The following is a 22,732-nucleotide window of genomic DNA, read 5'->3' as shown; positions in this document are numbered from 1 at the left end:
TGGAAGGAAAGGACAGAAATGATCAAAGAAAGTCGAGGAAGATGATGATATTTTGAAGAAGAAAATATTATTTCTGCAAGAAAAGACAAGGAAGGCCTGCAATCCCAGAACTATGGCTGCTGAGGTAGAGGGAGCATTTGAGTCCAGGAGTTGGAGACCAGCAGATGCGAATACAGCTCACATAGGGAGCTCAAACAAACAAGGCCAGGAACATTCTAGTGTTAATAGAAGTGGACATGAAGGAATGTACAAGTGTTGCTTTAATTTTTTTATAAAATGAGGGGAAATTTTAATAATCTGTGTTCCAATCGGAGGGTCAGGGACTTATTCTGATGTGAACAATTACCATAGAGTAAAAGGAGTTGATTAAAAAAAAAAAAAAAAAAACAGTGACAAGTGTACAGGATGCCAATTGAGGAAAGAGGAAATATACAACAGCAGCAGGTGCTGTGCCCAAGTGGAACATGGAAATGGTGTGGGGAGGTCTTTCTCCAAGGAAGATCTCAATTTAGAGACCTATGAAGGAGTAAGAGGCAGAGGGTGACCCCTGTGGGTGGTCACTGAGACCCAATGATGGAAGGACTGAACAACATGTACTGTGATGATGCAATAAGAGGTTGTCTGTGTCACAGTCTGAGCAAAGCCAGCTGGTGCAAGGCAGTGGTGGGAGTAGACTGCCCGGGAAACTGAGGCCAAAGCATGTAAGATCCTGCCCATCCACAGATTCACTCTGTCTAGCAATCCTGAGTCTAAAAACATCTCCACAGAACAGTTGTGCTTGCTGGAATGCTATTATTGTCACATAGGTGCTACTGTGCAGTGAAGATGCGCTACCTTTTCTTAGCATGTCTCTTCCTTGGCCTGCTGCCCAACTCAGGTAAGACCTTAGTGACAGACAAGAGTGAAAGCAAATGAGAACCTGGTGTGACATGGCACACTCATCACTGACAATGTGTCTCAGTACACACTCGGTGTGCATTTTGGTTGAATGAATTCACTGAATGGATATATTCATTTCGTTACAAGGAGCTGCTCGAAAGTAGAGCAGAATGTAGAGAATTGTAGGAGTTTCTAGTTCTTATAAAAGTTCTCATCTCAGCTCCAGGGGTAGATTCTTATATTATTTACAAGGAAGGGAATTAAGAGTTTGTTACCCTCTCCTTCATTTTAGTACCCTTATCTTTCTGTTGGTGCCTCTTTTTAAAAAAGATTTTTAATTTTTAAAAACTATGTATATATGTTGGGGGGAGCAAGGGTTGCTCCGAACATGAGTGCCCAAAGAGAACAGCAAAGGGCATTGAGTCACAGGGCAGAAGTCACCAGGCCTTTGTGAACCACCAGAGGTGGGTTCTGGGAATCAAACTCAGGTCCTCTTCAAAGACAACATAGGCTTTTAACTCCAGAGTCATCTCCAGCCTCATAATGTTCCCATTTCAGTCCAAACACTCAGTAAGTTCTTTCTATTCAGAGTGTCTTCAGTGAGAAAGAATATGGTTTGTAAATGTGTGTGTGTGTGTGTGTGTGTGTGTGTGTGTGTGTGTGTAGACAGATATAGGTACATATGTAACAATAATAGTTAAGGATTAGATACTATAAATTTGAGAAGTATGAGAGGGCACAGGAGGAACTGGAGAGATGAGAAAGGGAGGAGAAATGATATAAATACAATATTGATACATGATATCATCGAAAATAAAATGCCCAAAAAAGAATAAAAAGGAAATTTATTTTTAAAAAAAACAACAACTATGAACTTATTAGATCTTAAAACCTCATGTCCACGAGAATTAATAAGGCCCCCCTTTCTGTTAAGGACAGAAAGGAAGAAACAGAGGTAAGAAATATCAGAAAGTGTAAAAAAGTGGAAGTCTAAGAGAAAAGAGGGATGTGTCAGTGATGGCACATTAGTGACCAGGCTGACTGACATAGGAGATGAAGCCTGAAGAAATGATGTCACAGATGACAATCTGGAAGTGATAGTGTGATGCCAAGTACCAATAACTGGCACCAATATGAGGAAGTTGTGGCTGAGCATCAACATGGCAGGACCTTCCGAAGAACAGACATTTCAAGTTATGGGAAGACATAACTACTGCAATTTGCCTTCCACTTCTGTTCTGTCTCTGACTCTCGAGTTTCTTGTGCCTTGTTTGTGGTGGCGAGAAGAGATGTGTGTTAGTGGAAGAGAAAGGCAACTCGAAAACCATTCATTCTGGTTTTCTCGTTTTCTAATCTCCCTTCTTTCCTCCACTTCTTCCTCCTCCTCTTCATACTTCTCTTTCTGTCTCTGTGTCTTTTTTTTTCTCTCTTCTTATGCCTAATCATATAAGAAAGTTTGAAAACTACACAAACTGAGATTCTTGAAGGTAAAGGATTATCAAGAAGATTCAGAGAAAAACCAACTTAGAAAACAGTAACTGAAGGTTGAAGATAGACTAGAAAGATGGCTCAGCAGTGAAGAGCATTTGCTACTCTTCCAGAGGACCTGAGTACAGTTCACAGCAACCCCTCAGGCAATTCCTAAAGCACTTGCAACTCCAACACCTGTAGACAAAATTCTAAACAGTCTTAGTAAATAAGAAACAGAGAGCCAAATACATAGGAAATGGCCAAAGAGATCAGAGCAATAGCGATGACTAACTTTAGCTTACCACCAGCAGTAGCTTCCATAGAGAGAGCTTCTTCCTGTCTGACTTGTCTTTTTATTGCCTTTCTGTTCTGCCTTCTCATTGGCTCTAAACCCAACCACATGACTTCCTTGTCACTGCCTATCTATACAGACCTCCAGGTCTCTATGGTTGATACTAGGATTAAAGGTTCTTGTCCCTCCTTGACCACACAGAGACTTTGCCTGCCATGTGATCGGATTAAGGGTGTGTGCTACCATCACCTGACTCTGCTTATGGCTTGATTTGACCTCTGATCTCTAGGCAACTTTATGGCTCAGAGGTTAAGAGCACTGGCTGTTCTTCCAGAGGTCCTGAGTTCAATTCCCAGCAACCAAATGGTGGCTCACAACCATCTGTAATGAGGTCCGGTGCCCTCTTCTGGCCTGAAGGGACACATGCAAGCAGAACACTGTATACATAAATAAATAAATCTTAAAAAAAAATAAATAAATAAAATCACATTTCGGCACAAATAAAATATCACCATAAGTACCTTCTTGTCTCTTCAGGAATTGCACACACATGATGCACATACAGGTAAACACACACACACACACATTTACATAGATGGGTAGGAAAGGCCACTTTCTGAGAAAGATACCTAAGCCATATGAACTGGTCGTCCTCATCTGCCTGAAACAATGCAACTTCCAGCATGGTAATGATCAGCTCTGAACTTCCAGTATTGACCATACAGCCTTACCAGTAATGCTGGGCTTATACAGTACACAAGCAAGCCAGTCATTTGGCTTTAACAACTGTGTTGTCAGTGTCAGATTCTTTATTTTATTTATTTATGATGATGATGATGATGATGATGATTTTGGTTTTTCCGAGACAGGGTTTCTCTGTGTAGCTTTGCACCCTTCCTGGAACTCACTCTGTAGCCCAGGCTGGCCTCGAACTCACAGAGATCCACCTGCCTCTGTCTCCCAAGTGCTGGAATTAAAAGCATGCACCACCACAGCCTGGCTCAGTGTGAAGTATTTTTATCAGTACTTTCCACAAAGCTTTTTTGAAATCATTGCTGGAACTTTGCAAACAAATATGTAAGCAAATATCTTCCAAGATTTTGTTGTCATTGTTTATGTTTAATTTTAGGAAGTGAAGATGTTCATGAAGTAACTAGTACCCTGGACTGTAAAAATTACATGTTGTGTAATTCTGAAAATGCAAGTGGATACTGCTCTGATGTCAGAAGGTGGGCTGTGTGTCTTGCGTATTAGTCAAACTCAACAGCAACAGTTGCTAAAGAAATAGAAAACCAAGAATGCAAGATGATCAACTCCTGTGAAGCATTAAATTAGGAAGCCTGTTTTTTCTGTCCTTTATTTCTACATGACACAAGTGTTATTGCTAGTTTAGACAAAGGATTATCAAGGAACATTTTGGTGTAATTACAAACTGCAAGAACTTCCATGCTTTCTTTAATTCCAACAGGTCAAGACTTGCCTTGCTTGTGATGTGGGAGGCTTAGGGCAGGGGAACAGGAGAGGGAAGATTAGAGAAGACAACTGTAGACTGGTGTGTTCATGAGCTAGAGACCAGGACAATGGGAATAGTCATCCTTTTCACTTAATATGGAGGCTTCATTCTAAGGTTTTCAGATTTGGGTAACAATTAACTCACCTTTCTAATAAGTTTTGTTGTTATAATATTTGTAAGTTGCACAACAGTATTTTCATCACACCCTGCCACTTCTTCCTCTAACTTTACAAACCACACAAGGGAGAAAAGATCTGCTGAAGGAAAGCACCTGAGCCTGAACATCCTTGCATTTTCCAGTGCCTACAATAGATACCCTGCTACCTGTAGTAAGTAGTAGTAGCTTACCCCAATCCCTCTGAAATCCCTATCAGATATTTTCAAGCACTGCACAGCTGAAAAATCTTTAACTTGCTGAAAAGATAGTCTACCCATCAGAAATGTCTGATATCAAATCAGAAGCTAGTTGCTGAATAATTTTATGCATGAATAATTCAGCAAATATAGACAGCCTAATCAGACTCTGACCCAGACAGACTCATGAACTTTTGGAAAGATTACAAGCATGTCAGCTGATTTGAGAGCGGAGATCCCAGGACTGCAAGAAAGAAAAAGAAAGCCTTAACAGTATTCATCTGAACTGTAGCCAGTACTTTCAGAGGGAAGTTCCTAAACCAACAAAAATAACAAGGAATTAGGCAGAAAGTGTAACAAGTTGAAAAAAAAAAAGTGAACTTGTTTATTATAAGCAGCTGGATGAATCTAAGCCCTATGGTACATGGAGAGAATTTCCACCAATTTATTCACAACTCTCCGTTTGTTGTTGTTTTTTAATATGACTCATGGTACCTCAGCTTAATCATGAATCGCGTCCACTATGATGCACTTAAAGAAAAAGCAGTTTAAAAATTCAAGCAGCAACTGCAGGCCCTACTTTGAGGTCCAGCGGCCCATCAGATGTTGCACCCTCCCATTCTCTTCCTCCTGAAGCTCCTCAACAAATCCATTATATCTACTGAAGTGCCAGCATGAGCCTGTAACAAATATCGATTTCTACTCTAACCCTAATCTCCACCCACCCGGTAGCTTCCTGCTTCCTTTTGCCCAATATTGAACCTTGGGATCAGATACATTTGTCCAAAAAGTCATGAAGCTTGACTAACTGTCCTGAGTCTCTTGAAGTGCCTGCAGGGTCCCTTTGACACTGCACCAGCTCTAAAGATAAAATAAACTGGGCTGTGCCATCCAATTCCCTGTGGTGCAGAGACCCAAGTTGCCACCTCCAGTTCCTACATAATCCTGTGGTTTATGAAATTTGTAGCCCCAGATGCTTCCTGATATCCTGGATATTTCAAAAAGCTGTCTGCAAATATGAAAGGTAATATTCAGAATGTGACTGCTGTAAATGGCATCTCTGTTTCTATCTATAATCTGTGCCCCTTCCTCCAAACACCCAGTTTGTACTTAGTATTCTAATGAGTCGACTAGTCTCCTGTGCTTTAAAATTTATTTTCATTTCCCACTATTGATTGAGAAATGACAGAAGTAAGTTACCTAAATGCTAGTATAGGTTGCTTTCTACACACATTAAAGAAAATATACAAGACCAGATATTCAAATGAGAGTGAGAGAGAATTCATGTGTGTAGTAAAGTTTCTGTTCACAGCAATCCAAATACCACAGCTGCTCCCAAATTGCCACACAGAAACTATATTAATTAAACTGCTCACCATTAGCTCAGCTTATTACTACTAGCTCTTACACTTAAATAACCCGTAATCTATCTATGTTTAGCCATATGGCTTGTACCTTTTCTCAGTTGACATTCTCATCTTGGCTCTCGCTGCTGATGAATTCTGACTTGCCCTATCTCTTCCAGCATTCTTCATTGTTTGCCCACCTTTACTTCCTGCCTGGCAACTGGCCAATCAGCATTTTATTAAACTAATTAGAGTGACAAATCTTTACAGTGTATAAGAGCATTATCCCACAAACATGTAAAAGAAGAAAAGCTGGAGTATCCTTCTTCTGAGGATGGATGCTTTGAGGGAATGAGAACTTAGCCACAGTGGGCAAGCTTTCCCATTCCCCTCCAATTGTTTCACTCAAACAAAATGCAAAAGTTATTGTACATACCCTGTTTGGGTGAGAAAAAGATGCAAGCAAAAACATTTAAGAAGGCCTGATCTGGTTAGCAGTGTACCTTCACATCACTAATAAAACGATAAGGCAACCTGTATTGCAAATAGAGGAGATTAACTGGACTCAAAACCCAGTTGTCCATCACTAGAGTCCAGCCTTTACTTACTCTCCAAAAGAACAACAGAAACAACCATTTACTTTGAAGCATAAGCTGAAATGACACACCACGTCTACTAGAGCAAAACATGGCAGGGAAAGCCAGCAAACGTTGAGTAAAATTCAAGATTCCTTAGTTTCTACATAAGTAAACATGTTGCCCTTTTGCTTGAAATATAGGCAACTGGAAAGAGCAAGAGGGTCTGCAAGACATACAAATGTGAACCAAGTTTGAAACAGTACAGATTAAAAAAAAAAACTGTATCACCCTATCATATTATAAAATTGGATTAAAGATACTTCAGCCTCAGCCTTTATGAAAACAACTGTTAATAATAGTGTAAAAGAATATACACATTGTTGAGCCCTTAATCAACTTTTATTGAGATTTGAAAGTGACACCCAAAGGCTTTGATCATTGAACTTAATAAAAATACCATTTACAGATTGAGCTTTTATTTGGGGTAGTCAGAAATAGTTTTGAACCTTGAGCTCCTGTTTAGTGCTTGTTCCACAAGTCATGTAGCTATTTAGGGAACTGCCCAACCCTTAGGAAAGCAGGCTTATTAAAGAAGTATATCACCATAGTAACTCAGCCTTATAACGGAGTCCTATATCATCCTTGCTCCTAGAGCCCTGCTTATTGTCCACCTTGATGGGACCAGCCACAGTCATATGTTCCTGTGCCATAAACTGAATTGTTCCAACATAGTCAAAATACACTTTCTCCTATAAATTGTTTGCTACACATTCTTCACAGTAATGCAAAAGTCACGAATGAAAGAGTATATGTCAACAAATTATATGTAATTTATAGTAGCAGGTAAATATACAATATTAGCATTATTTGTCATTTCAAATCAATGTTTAAATCGGTCATAAAATGACTTTAAGTTCCCAGCTAATATGAGCTGCATCCTGGATCCCTGCTGACAAAAGAACTTGTTATTGATACTAGCACTCTACATCAGCTAGAAACCTAGTGCCATGGAAACTCCAACAATCTATGAGGTGACACTAGCTAAGACTCTAGTAATGAATATGGAACCTGAACTGGCCGTCCCTATAACCAGGCAAGACTTCCAGTGAGACTGGACACCAATCCAACCACAAACCTACCTCTAAGAGTCTGCTGTAAAGATGATGCAGAAATGTGAGTGATCAACTAATGACTAGCCAGCTGGAACCCATACCCTGAAGACAGCTCACCCGAAGACTCGATGGACACCCCAGAGACCTAGGATAGAACCAACATGCCTGGCAAAAAAAAAAAGAAGAAGAAAGAGAAAGAAAAGTCAATGAAAGATCCGAATATATTCTGCTATACTCAAAGATTGTTACCTAGCCCAATTGTCATCAAGAGCTTCATCCAGCAACTGATGAACAAATGCAGAGACCCACAGCCAAACATGAGCTGAGCTCAGGAATCCTGTGAAGAGGGAAGGAAGATTGTGGAGCAGAGGTCAAGGACACTGTAGTGGTAGCCATTCCAACTGGTTCTGAAGTTCCAACCCCCATTGAACTCTGCAACTGTCACGCCTACAGCGGGCGAGGAGCCCTGGGACCCGAGAGCTGATGGGCCAGCGCTCGCGCTGGCCTCTCTCGTGCCGGACGCTGACCAGGCAGATTGACTGTGTAGAGCTCCGGAGAACACCGTGACTGCATTACACCTCCCAGACCCTGCGACCTACCCATTACTTAATTTGTGAGTTTCGCCATTAAATAAATATCCTTTTAACTACGTGGAGGCCAAAATAATTTCTCCAATATCTGCGCTCACGTGGGCAAACTCCAAAGCCTGGCGCTCCGCCGTCTCCTCCCTAGCTGTGGGTACCTAAACCCGCCTGCAAAGTTCCATATAACCAGGGAACACCTACACGTTCCATCCGAAAAGGAGCAGCTAGTCCTATCTCAATGCCAGCTACCCCAGACCAGCGAAAGAGCAGGAGATGCTACTCCGATTTCCGCCATCTCCGCCATTCCGCCTCCCGCTAGCTCAGTCGGTAGAGCATGAGACTCTTAATCTCAGGCTGGTTCGTGCCCCACTTGGGCGCCAGATATTGGAAAATTATTTTGGCACTCCACGTAGTTAAAAGGATATTTATTTAATGGCGAAACTCACAAATTAAGTAATGTAGGTCGCAGGTCTGGAAGGTGTAATGCAGTCCAACGTTTTCTCCGGAGCTCTACACAGTCAATCTGCACTGTCAGCGTCCGGCACGAGAGAGCGCCCAGCGCGAGCGCTGCCCATCCAGCTCTCGGTCCCCAGGCGCCTCCCTCGCCCCGCTCGTAGCGTGACAGTTCCAGAGTCTCAATGGGGTTAACTTCCAGAACCAAGTTGGAATGGCTACCCACTACAGACACAATAAGAAAACCCACAGAATCAACTAACTTGGCTCACAGGAGTCACAGAGACTGAACAACAACCAGGAGCCTGCATGCGACTGACCTAGCCCTCTCCATGTAAGTTACAGTGTGTAGCTTGGTCTCTTGTGGACTCCTAACAGTGGACAGGCTGCCTCTTACATGTACCTGCTTGAAACCTTCCTCCTACTGGTTGCCTAAGTCCACCTTAATGGAGAGGAAAGCCTAGTATTACTGCAAATTGATATGCAGCTGCTGATAACCATGGAGGACTGCTCTTTCTGAAGAAAAAGGGGAATGGTGCTAAAAGGAAAGGAGGAGCAGGAGAAACTATGATGCTGGAAAAAATAATATATTAAAAAAAAAAGATCCTCCCCTAAACCAACAGCCAACAGCCTTGAACTCCCCACACAGCCAAGAAGCAGTATTCCAACATTGCTCTTTGAACCAGGCTCTGAAGCAAGTGATATTTATTTTAAATTAATTCAAGTGTACTGAACATTTTTATATTTTCTATGGTCTCATTAAACACAGTCTGTATTTAAGTCTCTGGTCTGTTATATAGCAGTACTATCTATACTAACATATTACTCCTTATTTGTATATGAATAAAGTATAAGGTTATCAATTAAACTAACAAAAATCTTATTACACTGATGAGAAAAAGTATAAATCTATTGAAAATATCAGTATAAGAGCATTAAATGCTCATTTGTATTCATTAGCTAAATATATTTAATTAGAACATTGTCTTTCTTTCCATGAATTTATATATAATATACAAGTATATAGTATTTACACATATATAGATACATGTTTTATATATAGCTACAGTGAAATATATTTCTAGAACAAAGAATTGGATGACCTTTGTGATAACTATTGAGAAGTACATTTTTTACTTAAGATGCCACCAAAGTACCATAAAATTTCCACTTTTCTCAATACTAGTGAAAAGACAGACTTATAACAGATCATAGAAAATGTCATACTGCAACCTGTAATTTCATCCTGTTCATTAAAATTAGAAATATAGTGAAATAAGTGCAATACAGTTCTTCCTTGTAGTTAGACCTTGGTCTGACAATACATGCGGATCACTCCTCTTGTTCCTTACTGTGTCCTCAGGCCCTCATGCTGATGTTACTTCAGTTATTACTCTCTGCAGAACCTGCACTTAATTCGTCCCCCATCGCAGTCAACTCCTTACTGCTACTCTCCTGGACGTCTCAAAACATTTCAAATCATTACATTCTAACCAAATCCATGATCCTTGTCAAGTTCCTATAAGGAAACAATGCTATTCCCCCACCAATGATAATTACAGGCTTCTATGCTCTTAAAAACAAGCTCTGCCATAGTTTATAGGAAAATATCAAATTCCAGAATTTTAACCAACCTAGATAATTTATAGACTTCTGCCTTTTCTTAATTTTATGTTATACACTACCTACTGAAAATACTCAACCAAATAAAAATATACCAGGTATCGACCCAGATACTCCTTTATTTCAATTTTCTTTCCAATTTGCTGTGTAGTAATAATATGATACTTGGAGTAGAGTCAATTTCTGAATGAAAAGTACAAGTCATATTGGTTTTAGTGTTTATAATTATCCTTGCAAATGTTCTGTAGCTGCAAAAGAGAGTCATCATTCAGCAAACATCACTGTAGTATTCATAAATAATAGTTACAGGATAAATGGTTAAATGATTGGAGCATCCTTTGTTGTATTCTCCTAGCAAAAGAACAGAAGAGCAAACCAATCTTCAATGACTATCTGTAAAGTTTTTCATCTATGAGATATATCAAAACCCAATTTTCAGATTGAGAAGGAATCATCTGAGCCAAGAATTTCTACAGGCGATGCTGAAACAAGCTCATCTGCATGTGTCGCTTGTCATAAAAAAGCTTCAACCTGCCTACTATCCCATGGAGACACTGAGATGTGATTTAAAGCACTCAGGTTTTTTTTTTTCTCTTTTTTCTTTTCTTTCTTCAGAGAAATTTGTTATCACATATCAGTTGAATACCTTCTGATTGATGTATTGTTTGCTCTTGAATATTGAAGAGTTGAACCACATCTACACAGAGTACTTGAATTGCATTAGCTGATTCTGAATAACTTCTTATATACCCTTGCATACCAGCTGACTCTCTTGATAGCATCGTAATGACACTACATTCTCTCCTGACTCTGAGCCCCATAATAGACTGACATTTCCATGCTTGGGAGAGGTTGGTATTCAAAAGCTTACTAAACACATAACCAAGCAGAATAAGCCCCAGCATTGTAAGGTAGCCTTCCCGAGCTTCACGTCCTCAAAATGATTACAAATTCTAACAAATCATTTCTAAACCATAAAAAACTAGTTATCATTAATTGAGGCTTAGAATTCCCTATCTTTATTAAATTCATAAATCTCTTTCCCTAATTTATAGAACAGAATAACAAACTCATTAAATTTATGATAGTGCATAATACAGGTTTTAAACAGTCTGAACTGTGGTTTAATTAGCAAACTCAACATACTTGCAAATAACTTATTTCATAAATTGTTCACATAATGATGTGCAATATACTTATGGAGACTTAAATGAGAACGGCAAGTGTCACATTGACATCCAAGAGCACATTACTAAATATATGCTGGACCTGTTACCAAAGCTCCCTGTGTCTGACCACTAACCGAATAAAATACTCACACTTGAGGAACCCTGCTTCATGGTTGCAGTCAGTTCAGATCTTCCAGTCTGGTTTATATTCCTGACGGACAGTGTATTTTTGAGACCAATTGTTCTTCACATACATCACAAGCTATTCTATCACTTCTGGAGTTTTTAGACTTGGTTACAAATTTCCATGAATTCCTGACCATTTCCTAACTCAATGTAACTTTAGCTGGATTACAAGTTACAGTGTGAATACTAACATTGCTAATAATACCTTCATCAAATAGGATATTTCCATCCATAATTGACATATTTAAAATATACACATATTTGTCAGACTAACACTTGAACACAAATTTAAGCCAAAGAGTATCTCTACCCCAATTGCTGCTCCAGCTTTTAATTTTGTACTTCTCGTAGGATTTATATGACTCAGTATATGATTATGCTATTATCAGTATTCAGTGTAATTTACAATCATGTATCTTCTAGTAGTGGATGACTACCTACTACAGAATATGTGACTTGATCTAATGCATCATTCCTTTCATGAAAATCACATGCTACAGAGCTTAATTGCAAATAAATGTCCCTTTTAGATCTCAGTGTTACAGTTTTGGCTAAGTCCATTTAATTATTTACTTCATATGAGCCATCATTACTCAGAGTGAATCACTCATAATCTTAATCATAATATTACCATTTGCAGTTATTGTTTTCCTGAAGTAATCATGCCTTGTATTTTGTTTTATTGATTAGCTTATCTATCAATCACTTACATAAAATTAAAACAGAGTAATCATATATTGACAACTCTCCTTTTTATTGTATTATTCTTGAAACTTGTATAATGTCATAGCCTGTGTCCTCACACAATTCCTCCCAGTCCACCCCACCCTTTCCCTTACCCATCAAACTCTGTAACTATTTTGAAAACCCATCAAGTCCAATTGTTCTGTAGTAAGTCTCTGATGGTTTGAGTGAGATGTTCCCCCATAGTCGCAGCATTTGAATCTTGGTCCCTAATTGATGGTGCTGTCTCAGAGGTTAACAGGTCTTGCTGAAGAAGTATGTTACTGCAGTGGGTCTTGAGAGTTTAAAGACAGACTCACAACATTTCAAGTTCACTCTCTCTGCTTCATGCTTGAAGTTCAAGATGTGACCTCTCAGCTTCCTGCTCTTTTCTACCATGTCTCCACTGTACCATCGTTGACATTGACCAATGAAATTACAAGCCCGAATCAAATTTTTCTTCCATCAGTTGTCTTGTCATGATGTTTATCACAGAAATATATAAGTGACTAACACAGTTTCCACACAACTTTTTGAAAGTCTTTAGTGTTATTTTCCCTCCCTGCCAATTCCTTCCTCTCCTCTGCCTTGTGATCCTCCACCCCAATTTAACCCTTCCTATTCCACGTTTCTTTTAACTCTTTATAAACAACTTCATTCTAGCTCCCTTCCCCTTAAATCTCTGGCCCCATGCCTCTTCCTAATTTTCTGACACCTATGGATATTCCAAATGAAACACAAATATCTGAAGATTAAAGCTAAATTCACAAATATGAGAAACCATGAGATGTTTGTCATTCTTGATCTGGGTTACCTCACTCAGCACAATTGTTTCCATCTTTATCTATTACCTGAAATTTCATTTTCTTAATGTTTGAACAATATTCCCTGTGTAAATAATACCATATTTGCACTATAAATTTATTGGTTGATATATCTAGGCCATTTCCACTCCCCAGCTATTGTGAATAGAGCAGAAATGAACATGAAAAGCAAAATCTGCATAGTGATACAGCATTTTAAAAGTTTTCAGACATTTGTACTCCATTATTGAGAACCTCTTAATTCCATGGCTCATTTTAACTGATTTTTCTTAATATTTATTTTTATAGCTCTTGTATATCTGCTTTCTCAACTTCACATGCTTGAATATTGGTATCCCATTCGTATATGTATAACTAGGCACAAAAGTAGAATAACTTAGCAGATCATGGCTAGCTTAAAATGTAGCATTATGACTCCTCTTTAGTTATCATACAGTACCAAAAGCCACCCAAGACTTTTAAATGTGAGCTTGAGGCAAAGTAGTTATAGTAAAATGAAAGAGTTAGAGAATTATCAGCCTAATTGTTCTTGAACTGAAGAAAGAGAAATAAATCATAGCCTAAAATTTTCATTGATGGAATAATTGTTGTAAAGAACATAATTATCTGCTCTCTCAGCTGTGACACGTGTGACCAGGAAGAAACTGCATTGTTACACATTTGAAGAATCTTTAGTAGAGCCAGGTAGTTAATGAAGAGAAGATATCATTCTTAAGCAAGTGAATCCTTGAGAAGATATAGAAGTGAACTTTATAGTATATGCCTAGTTCAGACTTGTGAAAGACACAGAAGTGTAAAATATCACAAATAGAGAAGGAAGAAAACTAAACTGTGGTTGGGACATAACATGAAAGAAATGAGTGAAAATAATAATATGTACAGAAAGCATACCTGTGAGACCACTAAATGATCGCGAATACTAATATAAATAGCAGTAGACCAGGCTACATTTATTTTTCATCTTCATTTTAATTTTCTTCTAATTCATTTTTGTATCTTATTTATTGTCATGTTATATAGCAAATATCTTAAAATTCTTATTAATGAAAGCAAACCTGAAGCCAGTATTGGTGAATCCTGGAAGATCAGAGAAGCAGAACAACCACACTACCTCACCTCGCCAGTTCCACAGCTGATCCGTTTCCTCAGAATGAATCCTTATCCAAATGAATCTCAGCTAACTGCATGCTAGCCCCAGTGGAATGCCGGGGTCTAATTAGCGAGAAGAGAGGTTATATGAGCAAGAATTGTTGAAACCAAGTTGGATAAAGCACAGAACAAATAGCCAAACGAATGGAAACACATGAACTATAACCAAAGGCTGAGGCCCCCAACTGGATCAGCCCTCTGAATAGTGAGACAGTTGATGCTTATCTTTGGAAGCATCTAGCAGTGTACCAGTCCTGGCTCATTGCATGAGTTAGCTGTTTAAACCTGGACTTATGCAGGGATGCTTGCTCAATTGGAGAGGGACTGACATTCCTGGACTGATCTATCCGGTCGATCTCAATCCTCTGGGAGGCCTGCTCTGGAGATGTGGAATGGGGGTGGCTGGGGGAAGGAGAGTCAGAAGGAGAACAAGGAATCCATGGCTGTTATATAGAACTGAATAGTATTGTAAAATAATTTTTTAAAAAAAAAAAAAAAAAAAAAAAAAAAGCTTCTAGTCTGTCTTCATGCCCTATATACCTTTCTGCTTTCGCCATCACTCCTGGATTAAAGGCTCACTTTCTGATTAAAGTGTGATCACCATGCTTGGCTGTCTCCTGAACACACAGAGATCCAGGTCTCTGCCTCTGGAATGCTAGATAAAGGTGTGCTACCACTGCCTATCCTCTATGTTTAATATTGTACTTTCTGTTCTCTGACCCCAGATAAGTTATTAGCGTACACAATATTCGGAATACAATACCACCACAATGTTACATAAGAGAGACTAAATTACTATTGCTCCTCTAAGATTTTGGGGCAAACCCTAGAAATGATATCAAAGTGAACACCAGCCAAGTTAGGAACCATAGAATGTTAGAAATAGAAGGCATCAAGATTTACTCCTGATTCTTTTCAGTTTACTGGAGAATCCTGAAGTTCAAAGTTGAGCAATTCCCACAAAAAGTCTCCTGAGATGGCACTCACCTAGTCTACGCCAAATCCTGTTCTTCTTATTTATCTTGTGTCTTTAAACAATAGATCAGCTAAAAGCTTGTGTCCCATGTTGTATAATAGCTCAACTTGAAGATCCAATAGACATCATAGAGTCTTTTTTCTGTGTGTGTACATGCATGTATATATATAATGTCTGCACATGTTGGAAGGTGGCATGCATGCAGTAGCCAGAGAAGAAATAGCTGTATCCTTTTCACTCTTTAATTTATTTCCTTGAGACAGCTTCCTCACTGACCAATACCTCATCATAGAATGACTTCTGTCACATAAAAGATTTTGTTTACTACTCACTGTTAAATCAGAACATTGAACTATTAATTTGTCTCATGCTTCAGCAACATCCATACATCCTTTAGAGTTGGATTATAGTCCAGGATAAAATGTACACTTTTTCTGAAATGTATATTCCTTTAAATAATCTAAAAATTGATATATAATTATAATACTACAAATGTTGAATATAATCTTGGTTGAACTTTAGAATGAAAGTCTGTGTTTGTGCAGTTAATTTATTAGTAGAGGATTACAGATCAGATGTGTAGCTTCTATCCTGCTGCCTGTCCTTGGATTTAATGCTCTTTTACTTGGATGGAGCCAGAATGGTTCTTTCATATTTAAGAGTAAGCTGATGAACTAAAAATTTCACAGAACTAAAGCTTCACACAATCAAAACCCATGGCAGTGTGAGCTGTTTGTAAGATGAAGGAATCTGTCTGCTGTTGCTGGAGGCTTCTCTCCAGGTTCCCAAGTCCCGCAGTCCCACAATCCACTTATAAAATATCACTCAGACGCTTATATCATTTATAAACTGTATGCCGTGCAGGCTCTTGCTAACTGTCTTTATCTTAAATTAAGCCATTTTATAAATCTATACCTGCCCACGTGGCTGGTGCTTACCAGAGTCTTTACATGCTGCTGTCCTGGCTGGTGCTGCATTTCTCTCTCCTCAGCCTTCTGCTTCCCAGAATTTCCTCTCTCCTTGTCCCACCTACTTCCTGACTGTCACTGCCATCAGTGTTTTATTATATAGAACAATATCCACAGCAGTCTGCCATTTCAAACCAGCAAACTCCCAGACACACAGACTGTCCTACATGGGAGCTGTCAGAACTATGACACAGAATCCCAGGCTTTTAAGCTTTCCTTCATGAGAGCTGGTTATCTGCACTAGATCTCCAAACCAGACTATCCACAAGGAAGCCATACAGAAGCTAACAATGCTGCTGACTGCACATTTCTGTCTAGAAATGTGCATTGCTTTGTTTCAAAGATTATCTGGATCCTCTGTGATAGTTGTGACTTCATAGTAATGTGCTTGTTTTAAGTAAAATATTCTTCTGGTTGCAATGTCCTATATCAGAGAGATTGTGGCTTGCTCCTGCCTCAACTGAATGTACCAGCTTTGCTGACTCCCCATGGAGCTTACTCTTTTGGAGAGTGATGGGCTGGTCGGGAGAAGCTGGAGGTGGAGCAGAGAAGGATAAAAGGATCTTGGTTGTATGTAAAATGAATTAAAAAAATCTTTAAGTAAAAAAAAATTAAAGAATTTTAGAGGTTGGTAGACATGCTGAGGCATTGTTTTGTTTTTCTGTGAAATTTGTTCTGACAGCGCAAGTTTAGTGCTCAGTGTCATTTTTCTCACCTTAATTAACCTACCACTAATAATAAATATCTGAGTACTTAGCATGCATCAGGAAAAATGTGAAACTTCTACATAGGTATTACCTCCTGAGTTCTTATAAGAACCCAAAGCCCTAGGAAGCAGATACTGTCCCCTGTAACTTGTGATGGACCGCGCGCTTAGTGAAAATACAGACAGCTTATAAAACATCCATTGCCACCCTGCAATATAAGACTGGGCTTCAAACCAGCCCTCTGAACTCACTGCACCATCTAATTACAACAGAAGTAGCAATGAATCTGCTGTTCTCTGCTCTGTAATGTATAGTATTAGATACAGGACTTGACACTCTAAAGAGACATTCTGAAAATGTGTGAAGAACTCAAGCACACTGCTAATGCTTCCCACTCCAAAAAAAAAAGTTTTCATGGTTATTGCTTAGCAATGTGTGTATTTATGCCAGTGAACTGTGAATTTTCAAATAGTCAAATGGTGCATTTATGTTATGTACATTTGCCACAATAAAAAAAAAATTAGATGTAAGAAAAAGCTTCTCATTACCAATTAAATAACAAATGAAGAACAATCTTCATGAAACTTTTACAGTTCATTTTATACCACAAATTCTTATAACCTCACACAAAAACTATTACTGCTATTATAAATGGAGAGGTGTCTGGTAGGTTAAATATCCTTATTAAAATCACACTGCTAACTATGAAGCTAAGAAAAAACTCAGATTGTTGTTTCAATTTGATCCCACAAAGACATTGCTTTCACATCTTTTTCCCCCACATGGATTTATAAGATCACAGTTTGTCCTTCTGTGAATTTATTTATACAGATAATGTACAAAACCAGATTTGAAGTTCCCAGCTTATGATCATACTGACCCAGATTATATCTGGATGGACCTCAGCTGCAAGAACTATCTGAGACCGGAAGACTCCTCAGCCTCACAGATTACTACTGACCCAAATGTAACGTCCATCTTGAATCCATCATGCCTAAACATTTTACTAATGCATTATCTAATGTCTGGTTATTTCAAATAATTAGCACTCTAAAAGAGATAGCATTTTGAAAATGTCAAAGGAATTCAAGCACACTGCCAAGGTTTTTTTCTGCCAAATTTGTTTCTCTCATTTACTAACTAAATAAAACAAAATTAAAAGATCTTGTCACATCACTTACAGTATATTTGTACCATAAAATAACTTTAAATGGTTATAAATAACAGAAGATATATGGAAGCCTGGGCTAAGTAGGATCCAATCTATTTATTCATCAATATTATCTTTCATATATTGGAGAAATACAGGCAGGGAAAAAAAACCTTCTCTCAAGAAAATTTCTTTCTAGACAGTAATGCATGAACTAGTTGATATATAGTTACCAGATGATAAGATTCTATGGAGAACAGTAAGGCAGAAAATGGAGAAAAGAACTGTGTCCTAGCAATATATTTCATAATAAGAATCAGAGGGACCTAAAAAATGAAAGCTACTACTCCTGCTTTATTTATCTTAGTGTATTATTTTATTATTTATTGTTCATTATTCATTCATTATTATATTTGTTTTTCAAGACAGGTTTCTCTGTAACAGTCCTGTCTCCTGAAACTTGCTTGTAGATCAAGATGCCCTGGAACTCAGATCCGCCTGCCTCTGCCTCACAACTGGAATTTAAGCATGTGCCACCACCACCCTGCTTATAATGGTTGTACAAATGTGAGCAAAAGTATTCAAAGTAACAGTGCTGAGCAGAATTAACCTATTACCTTATACAGACTAAAAGCAGATGTGGATTAATGTTAAATTCACTCCATTACTGTCAACTTAGAAATCAGACTTGAACTCATGTTGTCTAACTATATAGACTCTGATTTTCTTTCCCTTTCTATTCACATGAGTATGGACCATGCTTTCACCAACTGAAAGATATGAAGTATTATTCATTGTGATGAATCTAAACAAAAACATATTTTCCATTTCAAAAAAAATAACCATTTCTTATACATATTACAGTCACTGTGTTTGTGACTGCCAGATGTATTGGAAAATTACAGTCTATGGAATTGAACTGATTACACTAATGTATAGCTCATGTTACAGTTAGCTCCCACTCAACCTCCTGGTTTTCATGCTTTTCTAAATGCTAAGTGCAGTATGAAGTGTAGATGTAACTGTCTTATTAAATAAGAAACATAGACCAATACAAAGATGAAAGCCCAAAGGTCAGAGCAATAGCTAAGAGCTAAAAAACCTACCCTTCACTGTCACTGCTGTCCTCCTCAGCAAGAGACCTCCTTCTGTGTGTTTGTCCTTTTTATGACTTCTATTCTGCCTTCTCATTGGTTGTAAACCCAACCACATGACCTCTCGTCACTGCCTGTCTGTACAGACCTCCAGTCTTCTATGGTTGTATTGAGATTAAAGCATGTGTCTCCATGCTGGCTGTATCCTTGAACACACAGAGATCCACCTAGCTCTGCCTCCCAAGTGCTGGATTAAAGGCGTGCACCACCACCGCCCAGCTTCTGCTATGGCTTGCTATTAGCTCTGACCTCCAGCAACTTTATTTATTAATATATGAATAAAATTACATTTCAGTACAAATAAAAATATCACCATATGGAAACACATTTGAATGTGGTATAAGTTAGCCCTGAAGGAAAAATCAGCATCCTGGTAGTAATCTTGCAGTGTCCTGTCAAGACAAATATGGGAATGATTCAAATAAAGAGCACGTTGTACTATAAAGGACTTTTATACAAAGAAATCCTAGTTCATGTCAAATTTAACTATTTTCCATAAAGTAGGTTAAAGATATGACTAAACAGATGCCATGACTCAAGTAATTAATAAAAGTATTTTAAAAGATCCCAAGTTTATCTCCAAGTTAGAAGGCCAATCACTACGCCTTCTTAAAGAGCAGTGGTAATGTTAATCAAAACCCTCATGATTCATGTAACTTTATCTAACATAAATCTATAGAAACATCACCCAAAACTTGACTATAATAACAAAAATGTATTGTTTAAGAAGAATACATACCCATTGCAATATTATTTACATCAGCAAAAATAACATAAACTCCTAATAGTCAAGTTAAAATGGACACACATGCTAGCAATGTTATATCTAGAAGAAATAATAAAATGACCTTCATATTGCCCCTAGGAATGCCTGCTTTACCTGAAACTGTAGTTGGAAGACTTCCTGTGTCCTGCATGTCCCACAGCTGCTCAGACCCAATTAAATACACAGAAGCTTATATTATTTACAAACTGTATGTCTACAGCAGCCTCTTGTTAGCTATCTTTTTTATTTTAAATTAAACCATTTCTAATAATCTGTTTTGCCATGTTTCTGTGGCTTTACAGGTCTGTTGGCATGTTGCTTCTCCTATGGTTGCTGGTGTCTCTCTCCATCTTCTTCCTGTCTCTCTGTTTGGATTTCCTGCCTGCTTCTAAGTTGCCCTGCCATAGCCAAATGGCTTTATTTATCAACCAATCAGAGCAACACATATTCACAGCATACAGAAAATATCACCCATAATGAAACCTTAAGTGAAATGAATATATAACATATAGTGAGTTCTTTATGTCAACATAGAATTCATGGAAAAAGAATAAAGGAAGAAGATAAACTTGTTTGTAAGTTATTTAAGGATAGTGACTTACAGATGTTCTATTCTGCTTTGCAAGTTCTCTGCAATATTTTAAAAATAAGATATTTAGCCCATAGTTTACTAGTCTGTTCATCTACTATATAATTAATATAACATTGTAACAGACAAAAAATATGCAAAGCCTGGGCTAAGTAGGATAAAGTTTACTTATTCAATCAATAAATGTCTGTGAATATCTTCTGAGTTATTGGAGAAATAGAGGTAAGAAAAAAAAAAACTTCTTACTCAAGAAAATTCCTTTCTAGACAGTAGATGCATGAACTACTTGATAGTGTACCGGATGATAAGATGTGCTATGGAGAACAGTGAGGGCAGAAGATGGAGAAAAGGAACTGTCCAAATAAAATAATTCAAAGGTAGAACCAAGGCCTAGAAGGTAAGACTAAGAATCATAAGAAATTATTTCCTTCCTTTGAAATGCAAATGAATTTCTAACTTTTGTCTGGCTAGGTGATTTGTAACAAGTAAAAGCCAGCAACATTTTTTCCTCTATTTCCCACCTTTGTAACCTATAATCCTGTGACATTCATCCCATGCCTATTACACCACTGCATGTTGGGTACATCAACATGGATGCTTGTTTACTATACTCACCTGTCCACATATGGACAACAGTGACTTCTAGGAGTTCTAGTTGACAGATCAGACTCTGGAGGCTCATCTGCCCGAAACATGAGTTAAGAAGTGAGAGTTTGGACTATGTGCTGCTTCTATCATAGAGTGTGACTCTCAAGAGTCTTAGAGTGAAAATGTACTTTGCATGTAGAATAGATGTGAATCATTTGCAGGCAAAGGTGAGCTGTGCTAAGGGACTCTAAAGTGACCAAAGACCCTGATTATTGATATAATCACCTCCTCTTGAGCAAAAGAAGACCCAGAGGCTTGATTCAAACCATTAGGCCGTAGGTAAATTGATGGACATTTCTAAGATTATGTTTTGTTAGATTAGAATCTTGGCTAGCTAGCCACCACACCCTATTCCCATAACTATTTTTAAATAACAAAGCCTCTTTGAATCCCATAGCCAAAGGAAATAAAATGAGTACTTTCAACATCATGTATTTTCTCTTACTGGAACCTCTAGTAAGAGTCCAGCCCTCACTAGACTTCTTGTAGCATAATAATTTATAACTCAGCAATAGATAACTAATATAACACATTAAGTAACCCCTTGGTAATCTCCCATTTTTATGCCTAGTTAAACAAATAGTTCCAACTGTACAATTAAGATAATTAGATTTCATGGATAAAAAAAATATATCTTATCAAGCTTTTCTCAATGTATTTATTTTTACCATTTATTACTTTTCTATTTTTTTTCAAAGGATCAGGCATTATTAAGGCCAACTTTCCACTCAGAAGAATATTTTCTTTTCTTATATACAGACATACTCTAGCTCCTGATTTTCAAATCCAATGTAAGCCATATCCAACACTAACTGTCCTGACAAGTTTGAGATCAGCTGCTTTGGACCACCCTAGTAGCCAATTTTTATTTTTAATTTTTTTCTCACTGTGATATTTCATCATGTCCTGGGTATCTTTTTAGTGCTACCACCTACACGTGGCACATAAATAATATTAATTAAAATAGTATATGCACTTATAATCCAGTTTATCCTCAGAAATAAAAAGCAATGAGAGAATATGGAAAAATATACTTACTCTCAACATACTCTACCTTTATTCAGGACAGATGAGAGACACAATGAAGATGCTAGCAAAGCTATTTCTTCTGACATTATGAACATAGTAGGTTTGACAAATTGTAATACTGTAACCAATGGCAAATAATATTGTCCACTTCTATGAATCTTGCTTTTATCACCTCTCCTTACTATTTTATATATATAATTACTTTTCTGTATTTTATGCATGCCTATTCCACTATATATTTTTTAATTTTTTAAAATCAGTAGAAATTTTGCATCTTGTGATAAAAAATGTAATTTAGAAAAACCTGGTCAACATTATATTCTATAGCTGATAAATTTCTGCATATATCCCTAAAATCATGTCTTAAAATTTATTTCAGTCACATAGGTTGAAAAAGGGGCACATGAACACTATAAACAATTTGTTCCAAATTGATATGCATGTGCACTTCTCCGAAAAATAAGCAGAGAACTGATGGGTGCAACAGATG

At 37.8% G+C, this 22,732-nt stretch overlaps 1 long non-coding RNA gene across 1 annotated transcript; it reads left to right on the top strand.

Moving 5' to 3' along the window:
- The first annotated feature begins 666 nt into the window (after nt 1-666).
- Nucleotides 667-3,986, top strand: LOC119087200. The gene is made up of 2 exons (XR_005090641.1): nt 667-877; nt 3,771-3,986. It is a non-coding gene; the product is annotated as an uncharacterized LOC119087200 (long non-coding RNA).
- Nucleotides 3,987-22,732: the final 18,746 nt, after the last annotated feature.

This window comes from Peromyscus leucopus, unplaced genomic scaffold (genome assembly GCF_004664715.2).
Source record: "Peromyscus leucopus breed LL Stock unplaced genomic scaffold, UCI_PerLeu_2.1 scaffold_265, whole genome shotgun sequence".
In the NCBI taxonomy this organism is placed as follows: domain Eukaryota; kingdom Metazoa; phylum Chordata; class Mammalia; order Rodentia; family Cricetidae; genus Peromyscus; species Peromyscus leucopus.
This window is presented reverse-complemented; position numbering and strand designations above follow the sequence as displayed.